The sequence below is a fragment of the Diadema setosum genome, chromosome 12 (assembly GCF_964275005.1).
Source record: "Diadema setosum chromosome 12, eeDiaSeto1, whole genome shotgun sequence".
Taxonomy (NCBI): Eukaryota; Metazoa; Echinodermata; class Echinoidea; order Diadematoida; family Diadematidae; genus Diadema; species Diadema setosum.
Window position 1 is genome coordinate 32225501 of NC_092696.1, and position 15728 is coordinate 32241228.

A 15728-nucleotide genomic window follows, 5' to 3' on the forward strand; every position below is an offset into this window, starting at 1 on the left:
TACCGCTACTATTTCTGGTTTATATAAATTATTTTTCAATCTCATCTCTACGTCACTGCAACTTAATATTTTGTTTGTCAATGACATGATATTAATGACATTGTATATTTTGTTCCAATTCTGATTTTCAGTCCCTTCTAAGAACTCTTAACACTGAATAACCAAAATAATTTACATGGTTTAAGAGCAAAACATTATCACTCAAAGTAAAGAAGACAAATTTTATTCATTTTCATAATAAGTATAAAAATGAAACACAACATTTGAGTATCACGGTGGATGGCATATTATAGGAACAAAAAGAGAGTATCAAATTTCTCGGAATATTTGTAAATGAAATATGAAATTGAATGCTCAGGTTCAATACATTTCTGATAAAGTATCTCGTAACGTTGGTATACTCCATAAGCTTAAGTTTCATGTCCCTAAGAATATTTTATTTATGCTTCATAACTCCTTGGTATTACCGTACATTTCATACTGCAAAATTGTTTGGGCAACTTTAAAAAGTCAAACTGATAGCATATCACTTCTACAAAAGAAAGCTAAGAGGTATATGCACCAACTCAGGGTTATCGGGACCATTCAGATTCTTTATTCGCGGAATTAAAAATATTCAAGGTTAAAATGACATTTTTGGGGGGCGAAACTCACTCTTTATGTTTCACTTACATAATAGTTGTCAGTTGCCATATTCTTTTTTTAATCATTATTATTTCAGTTAAACAAGGTCATACATTCCTGTCCCATGCAAGAGACAATCTAATAAATTTCATTCATACAATCCTCGTAAAACTGTGATGGCTCTGAAATCTATTAGACACACCGGACCAGAATCTGATATTTGGAAGTCTCTTCCTTCTGAAATTCGAAGTCCAAGTCCTCTTTTAAGAAAGCTGTAAAAACAATATTACTCTCTGGATATCAGTGATTTCATTGTTATATGCACATGTACAATAAATGAAATTCCTTCGTGGAAATGTCGCCGCACTTCAGCACAATAAAAGAAAGTTTGAAAACAAGGATAACACATTTTCAGGGTTTACTATGAAAATACATAAATATGGGACGCTTGTTTTTATGAGGGGCGTGTGGAAATGTGAGGGATATCCTCTCATGAAAACAAACTTAAGTCTTTCGTTGTTGTATGATTGAAAAATATTATCCTGAATCTAACAACTCTTCAAGGTCCAATACATGATATTTGGACTATAGAAAATATGGAAATTAGCTCATTATGCCAATTATGATGTATTTCAGACACTTGCACCAATTAAAAATACATGTAGGCCTTAAGTAAAAACCACTGTTAAAAATAGATTCCTCTTAAAGAAAGTCGTACCTTTTGTTTTCAGGCTTCCTGCATTGAAAATAGCAAAATATTGCATTTATTTGAACTAATACGCTGAATATGCTATTAGACTAATAAAATAATTGTCCTAGGTTCCAAGGTGACAATCAAACTTAACTTTACTCCAAAACCTGTCTATAAACAAGTGAAGCAACAAAGAGCCTTGAATTGTACTTTGCAACTTTTCCAGGTCATATTTTGCTCGATATAATGTGGTAACATCAAGTAAACAATACCTCTTTATGCCTATATAATACTTGCATCAAATGGGAAACTGCCTTTTCGAATAGATTCCTGGTTGCAGAAAACCATCAAAAAGCTGTACAAGTACTGTCTGTGTTTTAAACCTTCCTGTATCAAAGTTAGCTGTATCAAGAGTTCCTGGGATAAGATTAACAACAAACATTTTATGGTTAGTAGCTAAACATGCTAATTAGTCCAATTAAAGATAATTGCGTAAGGTTACGAAGGCGGCAACTTAGCTTAATTTACTGTGCTTGCCAATACCCATCGAAAATATGATTCTACACAATCAAATCTTACATACAAACTTTACTAGGTCCCATACTGTACATAATTATGGTATATTGTGGTGCCATTAAATGGACAATATCAAACGCTGTACAAATAATTATGATATGCTGATTAGCTCATTATGTCAATTATGACATCTTCATCGTTTGAAAGTACAAATTAGTGTAATAAATGGAATCCTGGTTACGGAGAACCAGTGAAAAGTCATATTATGTATTTTTGGACTTCCTGTGGTGAAATTAACAACATTACGAATTGCACGAATTAGTTGAATATGCTAATGAAGCTTATAAAAGTGGTATCTTAAAGTTACCAAGGTAGAAACCAAGCATAATTTATTTTGGTGACCATCTACATAATTATGAATCATCAACAACAACAAACCGACTTTTACTGAAAACTTTTCCAAGTCATATACATAGTATTCTAATATGGTACCATATTTCACTATTGTATATACATAATCATGCAAATTATCTCATTATGTTTATTATTATATTCAAGACACTTGCATAATTTCAAATTAGAAACTTGTGTTTATATGAATGGGTTCTTCGATCGTTACAAAATCCCTTAAAAGGTTGTATTTATGTTTTCAGGCTTTCTGTATAAAAATTAGAAATGTATATTACATAATCTTTACTGTATAATATGCTTATGTGGTTGTGTTAATTCGGCCAATAGAAAAAAAAAATGCCCAAGGTTGCACGGGGTGAGCCAACCAAGCTTAATTCATTTCAACACCCTTCTAGAACACGAATCAATAAGAAAACCTTACTTCACAAATTTTCCAAGTCATGTACATGCTCTATGACACCGTCTACTGGACTATTGTTTCTGTTCCCCTTTTTTTTTTTGGAAATTTCGTTACACAGAATTATGACGATATAAATTTATACACATGGACAAAATTTCGGAATTCTCTCGATTGCCGTAAAAACAAAAACACAAACAAACAAACAAACAAACAAACAAACAAAAAACGCCCATTATGTATTCTCTAAATGCAAGTTGAGCCAAGAGGCAGTCTTTCTAACTGATCCGCAGGAAGTTCAAATATCATTATCCCCAGATAATGAACTAAATACTTTATTTTATCAGCAGAACTTTACAGCCACACTTAATTTCCAGCAGCTACTCCGAGGCACTTCCTTGATCATCCAGATTCAAAGTTTATTTAATGAAAAGTTCTCGGGATCGCGCCATCACTCGGCTTAACGTGTATATTCGAGGGGAAAATCCACAGAAGAAAAGAATCCAGAACTAGACTCGGTTAGAGGATCTCACTGCGGATGACCTGTTGGATACCGGGTTCTCTCTAACCGTACGGGCAACTGCAAAACCCCCGTCTGATCGTATAGTGTGTGGAGGGCCCTGTCGAATGACCAAGGGCTTTATCCGTGAAGAGCGCTACTGCAGGATATCAGTCCTACGGGTGTCATTACTCTAGCTAGGCTGACTGCGCTAAATTCTGGTATGGATAGGGTGGAGCTGACGGCTGTCCTGGAGATGACTGTGCTAAATCCTGGTATGGATAGGGTGGAGCAGTGCTAGAGGCTGTGACTGCAGACGACCTTCTTTCTAACCGTACGGGCCACCGCAACACCCCCGATGATGTTAAATGAGTGACGAAACACCACGAACACCAGCGTTCCGACCACGCGCCTTCATTGCTTCATCTGAGAAGAGGAACACACACACACACACACACACACACAGTACACGCATACACACACACACACACACACACACACACAAAGCTATGTTAAAGGGGCATTCCACATGATTTTCATACTTTCACATCATGCATAGGGTCCTACGTATCAATATAAATCGACAACTCCATGTATGGATCTGTGGAATGAATTATGGATCTCGACCAGCAAGTGACCAGAGAACCAATACTTTGAAAAACCTTAAGAGCGGACATCCACTAGGGCGCGGACAAGCCTAGGAAGGGTTGCGGAAGCAAATACTGTCATTTCGGCATCCTGTGTGTGTCAGGTGCGTAAAGGGTGTGCGAATCGGCTTGTCCTGGGGCATTCCTAGGAATATAAAAGTTACACGAGTTTGGTATACAGTATACCAAACTCATGTAACTTTTGTATATGATAGACTCATAGATAAACATGCTCATAATGAATTGATGTACCCTCCTTCTTGCCAAAAAAAAAAAAAGGAGAAAGTATTTTTGTAGTTACAAATATGCATTGAATAATTCAAAGATTTCAATTTTTCTGTACCCATTGGGCACACTTGGAAGCTAAATTGAAGTTAAAGTTAAAAGAAAATCGGTTCTGTTCAATGCTGTTTACATTGATTATTGTGAAATGTAATAGTTCTTTGCCCTTGAATTAATAGATACAGGCATCGCAATCAACATTGTGCAGGCTGCATATAAATTATGTATATCCTAAAAGTAGAAATGTATTCATATTAGTGATTTATATAATTACATATATTATTATTTATATGTATATTCATGCAGCAGCAATTATTCCTGGCAGTGAAGATAAGAGACACAAAGGGACCCACTTACGGATGAAATAATCAGAGATAGGGGCATGTACAAGCCATTTGGCAGCCATTTTGCATATAATTATATGCATATACATGCAAATTATGTATGTAGGAATGCTTTATGAGTTACAACTGACATCGTGATTGTGTTTATTGACGTGAAAAACATAAATATAGACGCCAAAATTTACTTTCTACAGGTTTTATGTACTGAGATATTAAAAGGCCATTATAGCGGCCATTTTGAATGCATTTATATGCCAATTTATGCAAATTATGTACAAAGAAATACTTTTAAGTTACTACTTATGTCATAATTGTACTCCTTGACCTAAAAAAACATAGGTTTAGACACAATAACTTACTTTCTAAGGGTTTCATGTCCAAAGATATAAGCATAAAAAGTTTTATGGCGGCCATTTTGTTCTCCTGTTTCAAACATTTGGGGTTTTCCCGTGAGTCAATGAGGTCAGCATTGAAAAAAAGGTCTTTGGTCTTCTTTGCTTGGATAATCCTGTGTCAAACTTAATAGCCTTGTTTGCGTTGTGTCGGACTCGTGGGCTCTTTTTTTATTGCCTTGTGTCGTGGACCTTATTAGTTTAGTGCATGTCAAGCTCATGGGCCGTATGACTCTTGGGTGTTACACTGTGACATGCGCAAAAAAAAAAAAAAAATCTTAAGAGAGAGAGAGAGAGAGCCATCTTAATAGAGTGGGATAACTACAAACTCTGGAGGGAGACCGGGAAATTTTGAGAAAACAGTCTGAAAGCGGCCCTCTAGAATCAGACAGTGGTAAAAAGATAAAGGTCATGATTACAGGAACCGTATAATAATGAAGAAGGTACTTTCAAATGTTTCATGGCAGATCCAGGAGTGCCCCCGTTTGGTCGCTGCCATATCTAATTCATTAGGGACCAGTTGTAAGTTTTGTTCTTTTTGGAAATGCATGATCACATTTTCTATACAGACTTGGCAGGTGTTTTTGCCAGTGTCATGGAATAAAAACATATGGATGTCATGTCTCCCTGGACCCTGGAGATCTCTAAAGGCTTCCACTTTGATGTGTTCTGCCTAGGGAACAGTCTGCAAGACTGCATGGAAGGTTAACTTGAGATACTCAGGTGAGCTCTGAACCCATGGGTCCCTTGTTCAGAAAGTCATTGAGTGACCAAGGTACCAAAATATGAGCAAAACATCTACTACATTGTACAGCGTGTCCAAGAAAAAACGAAACCGAGTTTCATTGCAATTTTTTGCGATCATAATCGTATATTTGCTTTATGAGATGTACATGGATTGAAAGATACACTTCTCTTCTTTCATTTGATTCAAAACTCATTGTTCATAATTCATGCATGACTGAGTTAGAACAATAGACAGTACTATAGTGCAATTAAATTTTCATTTGCACGAGCAAATGGCAACTTTGAATGAATTTTCAGACTTTTTTCAGCAATCTTTTGCAAAAAAATAAAATCATAGCTTTGATATCCATTCTTTTTCCTTTATGTCCCATGCGTAAAAAAAAAATGATCAACGCCTGCTCGAGAAACTTTAATTTGAAAATATGAAGAGTTTGTTTGCAAAAACCGATAAGTCCATATTTGTCAAATGGAGATATTTGCGATTAAAGGTCAAGAAAAACAAAGAGAATAATAAGAAAATTTTTGCTTCTTTTGACCCTAACTTCAAAAATATACCTTTATATGTAGTGATCAATATATCACTTAAAAGGTATTATTTTGCCCTTTATGACAGAGACCGTATTTCAAAATCTTCAAAAATGGACTTATCGGTTTTTGCAAACAAACTCTTCATACGCTTCTATTTTACACAGATATAGATAGTAAATAAGGAGCCAGACAGCTTTCCCCGACAAAATAAAATGCCCAACTTGGCAGATAACAATGGCCTTCATGCTTCAAGGAATTTACACAAACATGAAGGCAGGGGTAAAAGGGATTGTTACAGACGGTTCGGTTGTAAATAGGGTCGTAAATTAGCACATGATCATGAGTTTGCCTGACCATGCAGCTAACTACAGAGCAAAGGGTGTTCATCCGCGGAATGTTTGGGAATTAAGGTGGGGTGGGAGTAACGGACCGAAAAAAAACCCTTCCGAGCCCCCCTCCCCCCCCCCCCCCCACCCACACACACCAACAAAAAAAGACGACTTTCTGCCCTACACTTGCACCTTTGAAATGTTAGAAGCGCAAGTTTAGTGATAATTAAAGTGATGTACTCTCTCTTTCTGCTTTACCCCCCCCCCCCTTCAAAAACTTCAAAACCCTGTCAGTGATGACGGACTAACCACGCACGAGGGAAATGTAGAGAGGAATGAAACAGAGAAATAAGTTTGAGGTACAAAATCATCAAAATGTGTATCATTGTTGTAATGTTGATTTCCCGTAGCCATTGGACTGCGTGCAGCCTGAGAATACTCACGATATTAGTCTTCAATTATTGGTTAATTCTCATAGCTTATTCTAAATAAATGACAACAAAGGGCTTTCCGTCTCATACAGCATTCTCTGTAAATACCCACCCCCCCCCCCCCGCAACAACATTCACTGTATAGCACTGCGGTTGTTTTGTGTGAATTCAATGGCGCAGATGAGCCCATTGTCTAATGCAAAGTCCGGAGAGCTGAATGCTTAATTGTTTTATGACTATCCGTATAGAATCGGTAGAAATGAAGCATGTTTTCATGCAAATTTTTCTCAAGCATGCGTTATTCACATTTGACGCATAATGTCTCACATGAAAGAAGAAAATATGAATATTTGGGTTATGAACTTTGTTTTTCGAAAACGTAACGTTAAAAGTCTGAAAAACTCACTTGAAATCACCATTTGCGCGTGCAAATGAAAATTTGGTAGCGCCACTGTTCATTGTTCTAACTCAGTCATGCATGAACAATGAACATTAAGTTGTACATCAAATGAAAGAAGAAAAGTTTATCTTTCCATTGATGTATATCTCTTAAAGAAAATGTATGATTTCGATAGTAAAAAGTTGCATGGAAACCCGGTTTTGTTTTTTCTGGGACACGCTGTATAAAAATAATTTTTATTGCTCGATCAATGCGATCACGTTTAAGCTTTTAATGAATACATTCAGACGAATGGCAGAATGAAAGTGGCTCGCTCGCTCTGCCCGTACATACAGTAAAATAAACAGTTTTCATAAGTTATGATCATAGTCCTTCGCAATAATCTTTTTTTCATACGTTTAATTCCCTCGAAATTTGAATTAAAATGTTTTGTATAGGCGACTTTTATACTTTGTTTTTATAAAAAGTCCCTCGCTTTGCTCCCTCGCCGAGGATTTCTCAGCGTCACCCCCGTATGTTATAATCGTAGTCCTTCACACTTAATTTTTTTGCCATGTTTAATTCCCTAGAAATTTGCTTTTAAATGCTCTACAAACCCGACTTTTGGACTCTATTTTTACAAAAAGTCCCTAACATGGACTTTGGACTGGGAAGGGAAAAACGAGACTATAAAATAAAACATAAATGAGAATAATCACAATCAAAATAAGCATTTATGAGAAAACACATTATTGATAAGCAAATATATGCCAACATGTGTAGGCAACTCGCAAATATTTTGAAAATCTACGTTTGCAGATGATAATACATACATTATCTTGAAAATCCACCACTGCAATTGATTACATACATTATACATTAAACTTCCCCAAATGCATGTCACAGCAAACAAAATAGGCGTTTTCACATCAGCCCGATAAAAATCCAAGCTCGAAATATTTTCCGCGATTGCGAATTAGAGCGCTATTTCATTTCTTATTCACATCAGCCCGAAGAGGGGGTAGCCCGAATAGTTAAAAATTTTAAAATAGCTAATTCGACAGCTGAGTATGTGCAAACAGCATCAGTAATGTGTGTGTCCTCTCAAAAATTCCTCATGACTTGTGTGCAGTTTGCCTCGATCGATCGGGTCACACACGCTATAGTGCGGTATGGTATGTAATTTCCGCAGGAATTTTTTGCCAAAATTGATTTTTTTTTTGCTGTTTTGGCTTCAAAAGGGTCCCAATGGGCCAAAAATGATGGGGTTCAAATTTTCAGACCCCTCCTTCACTTCGTGGGGGGTCCTTTTTGGACGCCATATTGGCTTGTATAAAGCCCAATAGGGAAATTAGGTTTATTCAGCCATAATATATAGATTTTCCCCAATTTTAGTATGAAGCTGTCTGATATGTATAAGAATTACATTTTCAATGATATTGTGATGTAAAACTTTTTAACTTTTACCGCATGGGGGCGCACTTTACGAAATGTTGCAAGAAACTGAAAAATATCACAGAAAATTGTGCCCATTTTCTTTCTTTTGGGCTAGAACTTTAAATGATAAGTGGAAATGACATTACTGTGTTTTGTTATACAGTGGATTAATTGAGGATGTCATTAACATGATTATTTTCAGTCTGTGAATGCAAAATCAATCATTAGTATTTCATCAACGGAATGACTTATTACAACACCAGATGGCGCCACGCCTTTAGGCGATAATACGACCAAACAATCCGTTCAAATATCAACTTTTACGCACTTTAATTGCATCAATGAATCAGAAAGCTGACACATTTCAAATGTGACAGCTTGCCGATGCAAAATCATACAAAACAGTGCAGTCCCCCCCCCCCCCGTAAAACACAGAAACAAGTTACTATTTTGTTCACAAACACATGTACGAGACACAATGTCTGCTAGAACTAAAGAATCATTTGGATTTTTTTTCCAGTTAAAAACAAACATACAATGAAATCGAGAAAAGGGAAAATCACCTACTTAGCGGTTACCATGACAACAGGAAATGCTCATCAGACTTCCGCTAAAAGTCACTCGCTGTTACAGTCTGGAGCATCTTCCCTTGTCTGGTTTTCACATTCTCCACCATAGCATTTGCAGAGAGGAGTGCAGGGCAGATCGTTTTTGGAGCAGCTACATCGTCCGTTACATCCTACTTTGCAGGCACATTTGATGAGTGCAAGTACTACCCGTGGTGCAGAGAGCACAAGACACTTGACCGGAAAACATCCTCCATTCTCTGCACACCATCCATTCTCTTCGATAGGGGGAAGCGTTGGGCAGTTTGTCTTGTATGATTTATCTCGCATTGTGATGTAATTGGCACGGAGGATGTGAGGTAGTAATGTTGCTCGAGTTGGAGGTAACATCTCAGCTTCCACGTTCTTTGATCGGAACAGTTCCCATCTGAGGGCTGGCAGGGTTGTTGGGCCTGATGAACAGTAAACACGACAAATGAAATGCTCTAGTGCCTTCACCTGTGTTGGAAGCTCTCCATTGCTAAGTTCAGTTGGAATGAAACCTTCGCCCAGTTCTTTGAAACAGGTGATGGCAGGATCATCATCATCAAGCTGTATGTAGGCATTGATCCATGTCTTCCTGGATATCCCAACGAACTTTCCTCCCCAGTCGGCACCAGAAAGATTATGAAGTCCAAGGAGGCCTTGACATTTTTGATGTCCAATGACTTGAACCCGCTCCAGCACATCTATTTCTTTTTTCTTTTTTCGCTTGCATGTAGAAAATAGTAAGGAAGTGGGCACTGCATTGTTTCCACAAGATGCTAGATGAATTAAGAGGACATCAGTGTCAGGTGACCAGACAGTAATTTCTCGCAAGGCCCCACTAGCAGTAGAGGCAAGGACTTGATTGGGGATCAGAGTATCAGCCTCTTCATGTGTGTGTGCCTCCTCAAAATCTTCCCAGCAATTCACGTTCCTCTCTCAACTTGATGACCTTATCTCCAACACGCACTTTCCTTTTCTCCATCCAGTTTGAAAACGATTTCAGCTTCAGTTTCTTCATTTTGTCCCGCACTGAGAGGGTTGATGAGGAAAGCAAACGATCAGACACAAACTCCTCAAAGCGCTTCTGGCCCTTTTCTGCAAAGCGAAGAATGTCACTTTTGGCCTCACAAGACAACTGCTGATGAAACCAGACTCTTCAGTTGTGTCTTCTCCTTGAAAGGATTGTCTCCGCAGTGCAGCTCGATTAGGTGGCGTAGATTCAGAGCATTTTTCTTTGACCTCACCGCAATGTCTCCTGAGAGCTGATGATGTTCCTTCCTCCCTGAAGCGCCGGTAGCTTTGGGGAAATCGTTGAGGTAACTATCCACCAGAGCAGCAAGGTAAGGCGTGATAGTGACTAGTCGGTCCAAAGCGGCTTCATTTCTTGTGAGTCCAACCATCCCGCCATGCCCCTTTAGTTTCTTGATTTCTTGATCTAAAGCCTGATCAGTGAAGAGATTACAAAACAGTATCTCTGACTTTGCCACCACAAAGTCTCCAGACTTGAGGGCATTCCATGTTTCTGGATCATCCTCTTCTAGGGCATTCATTTGAGCGAGATGAACTGGCATCAGACGAGCATAGTTCAGGGGATCATGAGCGAAAAAGTACTTGGTGAGATCTTCTAGTGATGACAAGTAATCTTCCCCGTCCCCTGATCGACAGGAACTAATGAAGTGTAGAAGACTCTCCACCTGGTTAAGATACTGGGTCAAGAACTGGGCAAACTCGCCTAGGTCTTCAGATTCTTCAAGCCGTTTGACATTGCTCGAGTACCAGGATTGAATTTCTTCAAAGATCTTCACCACCTGTGGGTCACGTTCATGAAGTCTCTCTTTGAGATTATTGCACTGGATGCGAACTGGGCCTTTGGGAAGATCCGATAGTATGGCATCAAAACGCAACATCATGATTGCAAGGCTTGCAGTGATGTGGAATTCAAGGCCACTCTTGTAAGCTTTACCGCCAAAGATCCGGCGAAGAGATGCTGAAGTGTATGCACCACATTCGATAGCACACATGTCAAGACCGCTACCATCGATGGTTTTGCCTAGACCATGCAAGGAAGCAAAGGCAATGTGGAGAGCTCCAGCTCTTAAAAGATCCAATTGGTGTTTCCCACCGACTGCTGAATCTTCAATGTTCGATAGTAAAGATCGAGATCTAGCGTTATCAATGTCTTACTGTGAGGGCCAACGACGGTCGCAGATATTCCCTAGGATAACCGGAGAACAGTAAAGAGTGTCCCATAATCAGTTGGTGATGTCTTGAATAATGGGGCAATCACCGCTGTGTTTGTAGGTGTGCTAGCGTGTGAGGATTGAGACAACAACAATGAACTAGTTGCAGCCCATGTTGGGAGAACATCATTCTTCCACACTTTTATCTGATCTCTTCATCTCCTCTTCGATGACCATGACAGCATCTGTCTCCTCTCTTTCCTCTCTGGCCTGTGAAGACCTAGCTTCCTCTTTGTCATTGGAAGGCTCAATTTTCTTGTCATCTGAAGACTCTGCATCAGTTGACATCTCTTCACTGCACTGGGCTTCTTCGTCTTGCAGTTGAGGTTCAGTTTGGATGATATCCCTGTTGTCATCTGTTGTATGGTAGTTCACAAGAGCCCAGGTATGAGTGTATTCTTGAGAAATGAGATTTGGTTTCCTCTTCTTGTAGGCTTGAAATCTCAATGTACTGGTTCTGATGACTGGCTCAGGAAGCACTTTCATCTCAATAGCTAGAGAGGCTTGTGAAGAAAGTTTCTCGGGTATGACAAGTGGTTGATTCACTGGCTCTCCATCTACAGCCTCTTGGTTGATAACAACCACTGTCCCGTGAAAGGTTTCTTGCCCTGTGGTGGTGTCTTCCAAGAGATCAATGTTGTCTATGGCAAACCAAATATTCACACCCTTCTTGACAAAATCAGGAAGACAAAACCCCCAGAATCCTTCATTCATTGAAGGACTGACTGCTCAACTCTCTTTTCTAGATCAAGTATCTTGTGATAGTCACTTCCAATGTTGACTTCTGAAAGGTTTTGAACAAGGTTCTTGTCACGAACTCGAGAGTGGATAGCAAGATGCAGTCCAAGTGACAAGGGTGTTTGGACATTTTGACGGAAACCATGATCCCCCTTTGGTTGATATTTTACTTGCCGGTCAGTATGAGTGTTCTGGAATAGAAATTGACAAGCTACATCAACAGTTTTGTCTACTTCCTGGTCCCGCACTCCAGAAACTTTAACAACATGACTACCAAAGAGGAGGTGGCTTAGGAAGAATTGGAGTAATGATGGATTCTTGAAGTCATCAAAGATACCTGTAAATGAACAGCCGTGCATTTGCATGATTTCGTGTCGGAGTAGGCCAGCCACGTTCTTCAGATTACCAATTATCTCACCACCATCCATCATTGAAAGACTGTGATCGATAGCTTTGGTGACTACATTCGATTTGACAAGCTTTTCTGGTTCGTTGCGTCGCAATGAGCTGTCAAACTGGACTTGTGTGAGACGTTCACTAATAAGTTTTTTTTTTTTTTTTTTCAAATATTTTCGATGGTTTTTATTCTCATCAACATCTGTGTGATATCTTTTCAGTACAGTGTATCGACAAGTAAAATGTTCTCACAGTCACAGCTCCAGACTGTCCCAGAGCAGCATAGTGTGCGAGTGTGCGTACGCGCTTGTCTGTGAATGTTTGATGTGTTCGGGTGTGTATGAGCATGCGCACATAGTTGTGGTTGTGTGTGTGTGTGTGTGAGTGTGTGTGTGGGTATGTTTGTATGCATGTTTACACATCATTTTAAGATTTATCAATACTATGTGCATAGCAGTCAATGAGAATGTTGAATGTTCCACATGAGTACGTCTATATTATCTAACATGCTGAAAAGGCCTAGGGCCTACAAAGTGAGTGTAACACATGAAGCGAGCACGTTTCTCTGTGAAATAGTGTTGGGGGTGGGGGGTGGGGGAGGGGAGGTGTTTATACATTGTAGGTTGTCTGTGTGTTTGTTTCTGTCTCTTTGTAAGTGGAAATTGGCTAGTAGATGTATAATTGTAATGAAAGTATATACACTACTATAGTATGCTTATATTTCACTTTAGAACTGCTGGCCGAACAATGACGAAGAAGTGCAAATTGGGGGGATGGGGTGGGGGAAGGGGTGGGGTGGGTTCGCAGGAGAGTTTATCTCACTGTTAAGTCTTCAAATTTCCATTTGGCTGTTGAGGGAAAATAAAAGTTCTAGAAAAACCACTCAAGTTTTGTGAATTCACTCACGTCATGACTAACACACCTACTTTTAGGGGTCCCACGATAGGTGTCTAACCCCCCCCCCCCCCCCGACAGGTGGTGAGGGTCGGGAAAATTTGAACCCCATCAGTTTCCAATACCTTGGACCCCAGTGAACCCAAAAATGCAAGAAAATCAATTTGGGCACAAAAATCCTACGGGAGCTGTGTCAGTGACATACCGTACCACACTACTAGGCATAATGGGATTCATGGCGCTAATTTCTCGAGTCGTTTTCACATTATCAAATAGCGCGCTACTATCCCGCTATTTCAGAAATTTCCCGAGTTGGAGTCGAGAAATTTTCTCGATCAGAGCGATACAATTAGCGCGGTAATTTGTATTCACATTATCAAATAGCGCGCTATTTCGCTATCGGGAAAATTTCCCAAGTCAGAAAATAGCGCGCTATTTGGAGACATCGGGCTGATGTGAAAACGCCTAATGAGAAAAACTCATTATTGATAAGCAATTATGATAATATACATAACAACAAATAACACAGACTACTCACAAAATATCTTGAAATCTACGTTTGCAAAATGAGAGTGCATGCATTTTGCATGACTTCATATCTACAGCAAAGTAATGCAATCTTAAATACTCTGATATTTGTTGGTTTCTAGAGCTTTTTGGTTTGTGAGTAAATCAGAGAAACTGGGTAATTACTTTTGGATAGCAGATTCTGACATCGTTAATATAGTGAGTTGCCCACCAAGCAAACACATAACGTTTTCAAAACATTTCTTAAACTTTTTTTTTTTTTGAGGTTCCGTACGTCTTCGTATAAAATGGACGTTTTTAAAACGTAGAAACAACGTCAAAGTTGGGACTTTTAGCATTTACCGTAAAGCACAGGTTTTTGGAAAACGTTTTAAAATCGTCAGTAAACTTTACAAAACGTTTTTATCATGTCAGCTATACGTCTTCGTCCTTTATAAAAGTCCACAAAACGTTTTATTGGGTCTGCTACGTCGACTTCGTCTTTAAAGGATAAGTTCACCTTCATTAACATAAGGACTACGAGAATGCAGCAATATTATAGTAGAACACATTAGTAAAAAATTGAGGAAAATTGGACAATCGATGCAAAAGTTATGAATTTTTGAAACTTTTGTGTTGGAACCGCTGGATGAGGAGACTACTAAGGCTCGTGATGTCATATGAGTACAACAGTATAAAGAAAATGTAAAGAAAATTCAATATAATGAATTTTCACTTTTTTTTCGCATAATAAAAGAGCACTTGACTTGCCTCTTTCTAAAGGCAATTGGAATAATATTACCCATAACATATCAAATACTATGTCAGTAACGAGTCAAGGGAATGTGTACTTTTTTTCAAAAGATGAAATTTTGTGAAATTCTCTTTATATTTTCCTTATATTGTTGTACGCATGTGACATCATACACTGCAGTAGTCTTCTCATCCAGCCGTGACTGCACAAAAACTTCAAAATTTCATAACTTTTGGACGGATTGTCCGATTTTCCTCAAACTTTCAATGATGTGTTCTACTAATATTGCTACATTCTCTCAATCCTTATGTTAATGAAGGTCAACCTGTCCTTTAATAATTTAATGAACGTTTAATAAACGTTTTTATTTAGTCTGCTACGTGTTCGTCATTGGTTTCTTTATCATGAATATTCATACCTATTTATGAATATTCAAATAAGAAATATTGAAAACTAGTGGAAATAGATAAAAGACATTGAAATCTCAAGATTTATGCTGGGTTCAAACTTCCTGTGTTAAAAATAAACTTACCTACGTTATTGTTCAGTTATTCACAAAATTAATACAGATTCATCAATTGGGAATAGGATGTAGTATATATAGGTATGCACTATAGGTGGTAGAATACTATTTAGGAACAGGTTAGGATAGGATTTATATAGGATTAGAATTAAGGCACATTAATCCCAGGTTGTGCCTGTATGATCTCATAACCATATATATATTTTTTTAAATACCCAATAAAAATAAACATTATAGGTTCTTAAAAGGTTTTCTGGACGTTCTAGACGGATATGAAAGGTTCTCTAAACGTTCTGAAACGGCCATAAGACTTTTTAGGCGTTCTTAAGGTTGAAACGTTTTTTGAACGTTCTAGACGGTTTTCAAATGTTTTCTGGACGTCCGCAGAACGCATCCACAGAACGTTTTGAATATTCTTAACAGGTTTTA